General features: G+C 41.6%; 1 non-coding gene across 1 annotated transcript; it reads right to left on the reverse strand.

Annotated features, from left to right (window-relative positions):
* Window positions 1-2,582: 2,582 nt before the first annotated feature.
* LOC121142563 lies at window positions 2,583-2,693 on the reverse strand. Its single transcript, XR_005879597.1, has one exon. It is a non-coding gene; the product is annotated as a U6 spliceosomal RNA (small nuclear RNA).
* Between the last annotated feature and the right edge of the window lie 8,255 nt (window positions 2,694-10,948).

Genomic DNA, 10,948 nt, shown 5'->3' on the forward strand with positions numbered 1-10,948 from the left:
ACATCCTCATGTTTGTACGGCACTAAGAAAGCTCTCTCTCCAGTCTTAGAAATGAATTAATTTTATAAAGTGAGTTTTGTTTGGTTTTTTAAAATTACAGAATTCTAGAATGCAAGATGACCCAATAGGTAAACACACTTACCGCTATGTTTCCCTGCCTGAGTTGTTTAGTATTATTATTTTATTTTAGATGTATGGCTGTTATGCCATATTTTTTTAATTTTCTTTTTTTTAAGATTTATTATTATGAAGCCAGGTGTTGGTGGTGCACGCCTTTAATCCCAGCACTCAGGAAGCAGGTGGATCTCTGTGAGTTCTAGGCCAGCCTGGTCTACAGAGCGAGTTCCAGGACAGCCTCCAAAACAAAACAGAGAAACCCTGTCTCAAGAAAAAAAAATTATTATTATGTATGTGTTCTTCCTGTATGTACACCTGCATTCCAGAAGAGGGCACCAGATCTCATTACAGATGATTGTGAGCCACCATGTGGTTGCTGGGAATTGAACTTTGAATCTCTGGGAGAATAGCCAGTGCTCTTAACCACTGAGCCATCTCTCCTGCCCCTTACCTATATTTTTATCTGTGTACTGTGTATGTGCCTAGTGCCCACAGAAATTAGAAGAGGACATTGGAACCCCTGGAGTTGGAGTTACAGATATTTGTGAGCTGCCATGTAGGTGCTAGGAATCAAATCCAGGTCCTCTATAAGAGCAGCCAATGTTCTTTAACCACTGAGTCATCTCTGCCGCCCCTGAGTCTGATCCTCAGGACCCACATGCTAAAAGTAGAGAACCAGTCCCCACAGATTGTCCTCTGACCTCCGCACTAATGCTTACACACATACATAAAGTGTAGTGTGTATATATATATATACACATATATAGAGACAGTAAGAAAGTGAAAGTCAATCTTTTAAATCAAAGAATTCTGTTTTTACTGCCATGATCTGTTTTACTTTTTTTTTTTTTAAATCATACTGTGAATGGAAACTAGGGGTAAACAGATGCTCTACCAGTGGGCTATATATATCCCCAACCCCACTTGCATTCTTTTTAATTTTAACAACAACATGAAATCATATGTTTAAGTTGATGGGATGCTTGGAAGTAGTACGATTCAATTTACTGCCTTAATTAGGTGAGTTACCCAGCTCATTTTCAAAACCTTTCCAGTATCAGAGACCTTATTTATACAACATGGCAATCTATTCACTTCACTTCTAAGGAAATCAAATTGCCAGGATGTTCTTTCTTTTTTTTCCCCCTTCCCCTCCCCCCTTTTTAAAATTTAAATTAGAAACAAGCCTCTTTAATGGGATGTTCTTTCTTACAGCTAAACTCGTCTCTTCTATGGATTCTGCCCACACATCCCTCGAGGTACAGAAAGCACAACTGCTTTAATCAAACACCCAGGGATATGTCCCCAAGAAGCCTCCACCTATCTATGTGACACTAAGTCAGGATCATAGCCATTCAGCCCACTTTTCTGTTCTGAAAAATGAAGGGGTTGGACCAGTTAGTATGCCTTCTAACTTTTGAATTATAGGTTTTTAATAGCTCTTCAGGGTAATGGGGGGGGCCACACAGTTGACAGAGTGCTTGACTACAGTCCTCCTTTTATTTTTGTTAGCTTGATCAAACGCCATTACAAATAACTACCTAGGGTCTTGCCACATCAATTAAGACAATCGAGACTATCCCTCAGAGCCATGGCAACAGGCCAGCCCACATGAGATAAGTCCTCACTGAGATTCTCTTCCTAGATGACTCTAGATTGCACTGAGTTCACAATTAAAACTAGTAGAGGGTGGGGAGATGGCTCAGTGGTTAGGAGCACTGGCTGCTCTTTCCAGGGATCTGGGGATCTGGGTTTGGTTTCTAGCACCCGCATGGCAGTGTAGAACTGTCTGTAGCCCCAGTTCAGGAAACCCAAGCCTTCTTCTGGCCTCCATGGGCACTGCATGCATATGCTGTGCAGTATGCTGCGCACACTGGTTTGATCACTAGCACCATATAAGCTTGGGATGGTAGGTTCATTTCTGTAATCTCAGCACCTAAGGTGGGGGCAGGACCATCAGGAGTTCACATTCTTGACTACATAGCAACTTTGAGGCTGGCCTGGAATACATGAGACTCTGATTAAATAATAATAAAATAATAACAACAACAATAATAACAAAATTGAAAGTAGTGTTACTGTTGATTTTTAAATCAACAATACAAAAATATTGTTAGAATTAAAATATCTTATTTCAGGTTTTTATTTATTTAATTTAGAATCAATCTTACTTTACATACCATTCCCAGTTCCCTCTCCCTCCCATCCTCCGATCTACCACCCCTGATCCACTCCCCAGGGAGGGTGGGGTCTTCCAGTTGAACTAGATAGAGATAGACAGAGAGACAGAGACAGCCCCAGGGCCTCATGCATGCTACACAAACAGTCAATCACTGGACTGTGCCAATCCTTACAGTCTGATTCTCTGAATTTCCAACTGTTTTCACTCTCTTCCTTGACCATCCAATCTAAACTAGTAAAGAATCTGTAACACAAATTAATAAAAACCCAGAGACTGCCTTTATAAAAAAATAGAATGCTTTTTGCTTTGCATGTCATTTTAGTGCAGGGATCATGCTAATCTTCTCTATATCATCCCAGTTTTAGTAAATGTGCTCTCCCTTTTTATGAACCACTCCATGCATCTAGGCAAGTACACTACCACTGAGCAACAACCCCAGGCCTAAAAGACCTCTTTCTCCTTCTAATGTGCCCATCCTTAGTGTTCAGTGAAGCTTGGAGACTTTTCCAGACCTTTTTCTACTTCTGTAATTCATCATCCATGAGATTCATATCTACACTTATGAAGGAACTGTGAAAAATTCATGAATGACAAATTTAGTAGGAACCCAAGGCTCCTGAAATCTCTCACTTTTTAATACTTTTGTGAGACAGACACTTAAACCTTCTGGATAGCAACTTCCACCTGGCTCCTTTTTCAGATCTGATGGTTTTGGAGCAAACTGAAAAGAGCAGATAAAGACATTTTTTTTGCATTCCACCCCCCAGCGAACAGCAGCAGATGAGCTGTGCCTTAATTGTACCCTTCACCTCAAGGATGCTAGAGCTGTCTAGAGGTAGTTATTATTTCCACGAAGAGAACAGTAAAGAAGCATGTAAGCATAAATCATGGTGAGATGTTTGAAAAAGTAGAATATGAGTTCAGATATGTTTTGCCATTGCTGAGAATTGTTATTTATGCTTTGTTTTATTTTTTTTAGTCAGGGTCTGTCTCAGTATATAGTGAAGGCCGGCTTGGCACGTTCAAGCCTTCTGCCTCGGTTACCCCTGTACTGGGATTACCGGTGTGAATGACCACACCCAGATATTGTTTTTTTTTTCTGTGCACTTCTGGATTCTGAAGATATTTCTAGAGCCAGTTTTGTTACTGTAATAGAATACAGTAGAAATATGATCATTGATATCTTGTTTTAATATTGACTTTATTTGTATGTGTGTGCTTCAGTATATGTGCACTATGTGTATACAGAAACCTCCAAAAGTCAGAAGAAGCCTCAGATTCCCTGGAACTGGAGTTACAGGTGGCTGTGATCCATCCAGTATAGGTGCTGGAAACCCAAGTTGTCTGCAAAAGCAACAAGTGTTCTTAGCCTCTGAGCAATCTTCCCAGACCCTGTAATTGATTTCTTAATTGAATTCTAATGATATACTATATAATTTGTCCTTATGATATACAATATACAGAATTGGGGATGTAGCTTATTGGTACAGTATTTGACTGACATATGAAAGACCATGGGTTCAGTCGCTAGAACTACAAAAGAAATTACAATGTTGACAATGCATTGGGCTTTAGTATATTCAGAAGTAACCATTCAGTCAGTTGTTCACATCACCATTATCTAGTTCCAGGACATTTTCTTTTTTTTTTTTTTTTTCTTTTTGGTTTTTTGAGACAGGGTTTCTCTGTATTGTTTTGGAGGCTGTCCTGGAACTCTCTCTGTAGACCAGACTGGCCTCAAACTCACAGAGATCTGCTTGCCTCTGCCTCCCGAGTGCTGGGATTGAAGGTGTGTGCCACCACCTCCTGGCTGTATTTAACTTTGTAGATCAGCCTTGAATTTCTTCCTTTCCGTATGTCTGTTTTTTCCCCTGCGACAAGGGCTCATGTATCCCAAGCTGACCTCAAACTTGTTATGTAGCCAAGAATGAATGACTTCCTGTCTCCACCACCCAAAGCTTTAGATGTGCACCATTATGTCCTGTCCCTCTGCCCATTATTTTAAAGGGTTATAGTAAATTATAGTATAACCATTTGACATATATTTGAGTGTAAATCAGCTACATATGGTTTATAAATTTTCTCTTCCAGTCTTCAGGTTGCCTTTTCACTTTTTTGGTATCCTTCAAAGCACAAAATATTTATTTGGGGAAGGGGTGTAAGTTTCTTATTCTCTTTCACAAAAAAAAAGATGTAAAAACTTTTAATAATAAACCAGTTTTTTAAAGGCCCTTGGGAATCTGGGCATGATGACTCATGCCTATAATCCCTGTATTCTAGAAGCTGAAGAGAAATATTGCCATGAATTTGAGACACCCAGAGCTACATAATAAGCTCTAGGGCATCCTCTAGGCTGCAGACTGAGACCCTGAGGACCGGACCTTGTTTCAGAACAAAATTATTAGTGACTGGAGAGATGGCTCAGTGGTTAAAAGCACTGGCTGCTCTTCTAGAGGACCTGGGTTGAATTCCCAGTATCCACACAGTGGTTCACACTTTGTAACCCCGGGTCTAGGGAATTAAGTGCCCTCTTTTGGCCTCTATAGGCACTGCATGCATGTGATACACAGACATTCAGGAAGGTAAAACACTTATGCACATAAAATAAAAAGTAAAGGAAGAAGCTGCGTAGTGGTGGCACACGCCTTTAATCCCAGCACTTGGGAGGCAGAGACAGGTGGATCTCTGTGAGTTCAAGGCCAGAAAAATAGATTAATTAAATAATTGAAAAAATTAAAATCTTTGGGGAGCTGAAAACAGGGTAATGTTTTCTAACTCACACTGAACAGTTTCATAGAATTCTATAGTAAATAGGAAAGTAATTCAGGAGTACATTCCAAGAAAAATAAGAAAAAATGACAAGTAATTAAAAGGCAAGGTACTTAATGGATAGAAAATTAAATTTCATATACTTGCTATGTAAGAGTAAAGAACCTGTAATATATTTTGACTTCTACTCATACCTGTAAGTACATATAAAGCAGATAGTTAGAAGCTATTACATGAAACACAGCTGAAGGAAAATCTGCCCCACTGAGCTGAGAGGGCCTGAAAGGAAACCAGGGCTGATTCCTTAGGCTAATGGGCTGGCATCCACAAATGACAAATGGCTACATTCAAGAAGTTATTAGCTTTATATGTTGAATGATTGCCAGTGATGCTTTAAAAAATAAGTGTGGCTCTTGAAATAAAGCTTTCTGATTAATTCCACATCCCTCTTTGAAATCTTTGGTAGTTAAAACCGACTTCAATATAACTCTGGAATGTTTAAAGACGTTTCATGAGAGTGCACAGAGTTAACAGTTTATAAATTTTCTTCATGTCACAGAGGAAAACAGGCACAGGAACTGGGTAACCCTTTGTGGTCATCCTGATGAAAATCTGCTGGGTTCTTTGGGCTATTCATTTCCTCCTTGTAAATACACCCTGCCACACTTATGGGAACTCGAAGATACTTAAGGAAGAAATGGTTCCTGGTGGGCAGGAAAGGCTGAAATTTGAGACCACCAGAAGGGAAGTTTGGGTCAGTAGGACAAACAAGAAGAAGAGAAATATGGGGTCAGAAATCTATTCAAGCAGTCTTCTTAAAAGAATTCAGAACTTGAGCAGAGCTTAAGCCTGAGGACCTCACACACGCTACACCAGCTCTGTCGATCAGCTACACCCTCTGCCCACCTGGGAGTTTTCATGTGCTTAAGGAAAGAATTACATTCTCAAACCTCGCCTGGGTCGGCAACGGAGGAAATGAAGAGTTGGCAACAAGAGTTTTTGACATAAACCAACCCTAACAAGATGCTGGGGGCTGGATACCTTGTAGAGTGCTTGTAAATTTGGGGCTATGTGTGTTCTTCAGAGAGTCCTCTAACTGTATTAGATGAGCTGAAGAAAACATTTTACCAGCATCTAGGAAAAACAGCGTGTTGGACACTTTCCATCTTTGTGACAGAATCCCTGAGCAAACAGTATAAGAGAAAGACATGTTTATGTTGGCTCACAGGCTCAGAGGTCTCACTCAGTCTGTGACCAGGTGCTTGTAAGCTTGTAGCAAGGCAAAGCGTCATGTTGGACAGTCATGTTGGGAGAAGAATGGTGGAGAGCTCATGATGAACAGGACATAAAACGCCCACCACCTGACTCTACTTCCACTAAATAGGTGCCACTTCCTAGCTTCCTACAACTCATTAGCTCCTTTATGATCTGCAACCTCTTGTCAGCACCACCAGCTGGGGACCAAGGCTTGAAGAGTCTTGGGTGAGGGACATTTCCGAGTCAAGCCATAGCAACTAGTTACCAAAGGCATTAGCATCAATGGATCAATGAGAGTACTTCAGATGTAAACACTTAATAAAACCCACTCCCACGAATCATATTCACACACTATAAGGACATTTGCTATGTTATAAGACGAGGGAGTTCAAGGCTAGGGCAGGGTTGACTGATGTCATTGACTGACAACTATACAAAAACTAAAGGACTCTTCTGTCCCTTCAGGTGTGTCACACCAGGTCACCTGCTGCCCTCAGACAGTGGGAAGTAACTGCAGCCATTCTTAACACACTAACCCAGCAGTGCTAACGACCAGAGAAAGAAGATCCATTTGCAGGAATGAGGAAGTCTTTTTTAAGAACCCCACAAAATTGGCCACATGCTTATTTGAGAACCAATTTCTGGTCCCAGGACGGAATGCCCTGGATTAATTGTGCTAGTCATATTGTTACAGTAAAGAATGGAATTTGCCTGTAGGTACAGACATGCCATTGTCTGCTTTCTTAAGAGGTAATCCAGTTGAGCAGGTCCTTGACCTGGTGAATGGATCACCCCTAGGATGCCAGGCTGACTGTAAGGTATATTAAAGCAGAAGGGAGTATAATTATTCTCTTAAAGGAACAGTGTACCTTTCCTTCCCAGAATTCCCTCCCACAGCACACTCTCTTACAGGGCCACAGACATACTTTTCCTTTTCTTCTCTCTGTCTCTGCTCTAAGTATGTTTTCCCTAAATCTCTGAATTTCCTTACTCAAACCCCTTCACTGCCTACTCCATGTAGCTGTTGTTCACGCTGGCTTATCTCAGTTAGAATGTTTCTCTCTCTCTCTCTCTCTCTCTCTCTCTCTCTCTCTCTCTCTCTCTCTCTCTCTCTCTCTCTCTCTCTCTCCCCCCCTCCCCCCACCTTTCTCTCTTCCCTCTGAACAGTTTGCCTGTCCAGGGAGTTTTCTTTTAAACTCAAACAAAATTGACCATAACCTTCTGTTTGAGTACATTCTTAAGTTATTTTATTAACTAGATTAAAATCCCCAAGAAGGGACCCTGATTACCTGCTATCATCTGCTGACCATATAGGGACACCACAAAACTTTATGTGTGAGATAAATAGTAAAGAATCAACCATATTTAGTAAGTCTATAACAGAGCAAACAGTGTAGACATTCCTCCATCTTGTATTCTTTGTTTGTTTGTTTGTTTTTTTGAGACAGGGTTTCTCTGTATTGTTTTGGAGCCTGTCCTGGAACTTGCTCTGTAGACCAGGCTGGCCTCAGACTCACAGAGATCCACCTGCCTCTGCCTCCCGAGTGCTGGCATTAAACACGTGTGCCACCAATGCCCGGCCATCTTGTATTCTTGATGAGGTCATTTTAGGTTTAACTAGAACTTGACCTCCTTGATGGAGAATCCCATAGAAAATGGCCCAACTCTCTTCGGTGCTGTGGAGTATTCCTTTACACTGTATGAATATATGTCACTGTGGTTGGTTTAATAAACAAGCTGACTGGCCAATAGCTGAACAGGATAAAGTTAGGCAGGAAAGCCAAACTGAGAATGATGGGATGAGGAAGGGTAGAGTGAGGAATTGCTAGTAAGACAGAGGGAGCAGGAGATGAGCTCACACCATGCTGATAAAAGTATTTCCATTTGACAAAGCATAAATAAGGAATATGGGTTAACTTAAAATCTAAGAGCTACTTAGTAATACGCCTGAGCTATAGGCCAATCATTTGCAATTATTATGAATCTCTGTGTGGTAATCTGGAAGTGGCTCTTGAGACAGGAAATCTCTGCCTACACTTCTGGGAACCCAAAATCAAGCTGTCCCAGCTAACTTGTCTCAGCTTCTGTTAAATCGTCTGTGTTTACAGAAGCCCCTCTAGCTAATACCTTATCTTAGCACAGAACTTTCCTTCCAGCTAACCACTGATCTTAGCTTCTGTCAAAATGCTTGCTTACAGGAAATCAGTTGTCCCCCTACACACACACACACACACACACACACACACACACACACACACACACACACACGGAACCAGTTGTCCCCCTACACACACACACACACACACACACACACACACACACACACGGAACCAGTTGTCCCCCTACACACACACACACACGTACACACACACAACCAGTTGTCCCCCTACACACACACACACACACACACACACACACACACACACACATGGAACCAGTTGTCCCCCTACAGACACACACACACACAGACACACACACATACACACACACACAACCAGTTGTCCCCCTACACACACACACACACACACACACACACATACACGGAACCAGTTGTCCCCCTACAGACACACACACACACAGACACACACACACAACCAGTTGTCCCCCTACACACACATACACACACACACACACACACACACACACAGACACCAAAGTTTTCAAGCAAGACGCGAGGACGTGATTTTTGTCTTTGAAAACCCCATGATCTGGACACCCAAGGTCACACTTGAGTCCCCAAATACCTAAGTGTAGTCCCAGGCAGCTGGAATAAGGACTTTCAGTTGACCATAAACTGTTTCTCCGGTGGGCTCCCACAATAGTCCTACTTTTACTTTTGTTGGCGTGTCCTTAGTTTTCTCTTAAGTGAAACTTGTTGCTGGTTGATAACACTGATAAGATCTCAGTATTTCGCCAGGCGTTGGTGGTGCACTACTTTAATCCCAGCACTAGGGAGGCAGAGGCAGGTGGATCTCTGTGAGTTCGAGGCCAGCCTGGTCTACAAAGTGAGTTCCAGTACAGCCTCCAAAGCCACAGAGAAACCCTGTCTTGAAAAAAAAATCTCAGTATTTCATGTTCATGTTTTGATGAAGAATGTTGCTTTTTTTCCCCAAACCCAGAACCAGCACCAAGGTCCTACTGTTCTTGTGTAGTCAACAAAAAAGACATAAGTATCTGAGTACTTGGCTTGAAAAAAAATTATAGACTTATAAAAAATGTCTGGGTATAAATGAATTAACATGAACTGTGGAGTATATGTGAGACAATTCAGTTACATGTAATTCATTGTAATTAAAAATTCAAAATTAATTATCAAAGTACTTATCAGTGAATGCAAAGGAGTACCAAAAAGTCAGAGTGTAGGAAAATGCTTAAACCCAGAAGTAAAGGATTTAAGAGGAATTTAGCTCAGTTGGTAGAATATTTGTACAATATGTACGAGACCTTAGGTTTGATCCCCAGTACCAAATAAACTGGTCATGGAGGTACATGCCTGTAATCTCAGCCCTTGGGAGGTAGAGATAACAAGGTCAGAAGTTTCAACATCCTTCTCAGGAAATACCAAATTCAAAGTCATCATGGGTTACATGAGACCACATCTCAAAAACAAACAAGCAAACAAAGAAACAAAAAGTAACAGAGTGAACTGGAGAGACAGATGTGGGCAGAATGCTTACTGCTTTTGCAGAAGACCAGGGTTCAGTTCCCAGCACCCACACTGGGTGGCCTGTAACTGCCTGTGACTCCAGCTCCAAGGCTGCCCTCTGCCTTTGGTTTCCAAAGGCACCTGCACTCATGTGCACATACCCACATACAACACATGAATAACACATATTATTTAAATAAAAATCAATCTTAAATAAGAAAAAAATAGGACCAGCAGGATGGCTCAGTGGATGAAAGCACTTGTAATCAAGCTGGGGACCCGGGCTCCATCCCCGGAATCTGTATCTTAGAAGGAGAGAGCCAGCTCCTGCAGATTGCCTTCTGTCTCCACAACTACCCACTCACAAAATAAACAGATGGATAATAATGAGAGAGGAGTAAAGAGGCTGAGTCTTAACCTAAGGTCGCTATGCAAGCACCTAACCTTGTTGGTAGATGTGTGTCTTCATTCCTAGCAGGCCAGACCAAAAACTGTTGGGAGCGCCGTTAACTGTTAAATAACTTCTAAAAAGCCACCAGAACAGCTTTCGGTTGCCGTTTTTGTTCTGTGATATTGGGGAGCAAAGCACTGCCCCTTAGCTACATCCTCAGCTCCCTTTTACTTCTTATTTTGTGACACACTCTTCCTAAATTACCCAGGCTAGCACTGAACTTTCCATACTCTAGGCTAGCACTGAACTTTCTATACTCTGGCCTCAGCCTCCTAAGTATCCGGGATTTCTTGTCTTGTACCACTAGGTACAAGCCTTTTTGGTTGTTTGAGACAAGGTCTCAAGCAGCCCGCAGTAACCTCGAACTTGCTGTCCTGAAAGTCTTGAATTTCTGCTCTCCCGCCTTCACCTCCCAAGTGTTATGACTGAGGCATGTACCACGAAGCCCAGATTAAAACAATTGACTTTGTTAAATGAGGTGTCTTACATGTGCTTAAGTGGCAAATGAGTGTACAAATTCTAAAAT

This window comes from Mesocricetus auratus, unplaced genomic scaffold (genome assembly GCF_017639785.1).
Source record: "Mesocricetus auratus isolate SY011 unplaced genomic scaffold, BCM_Maur_2.0 Super-Scaffold_100009, whole genome shotgun sequence".
Taxonomy (NCBI): domain Eukaryota; kingdom Metazoa; phylum Chordata; class Mammalia; order Rodentia; family Cricetidae; genus Mesocricetus; species Mesocricetus auratus.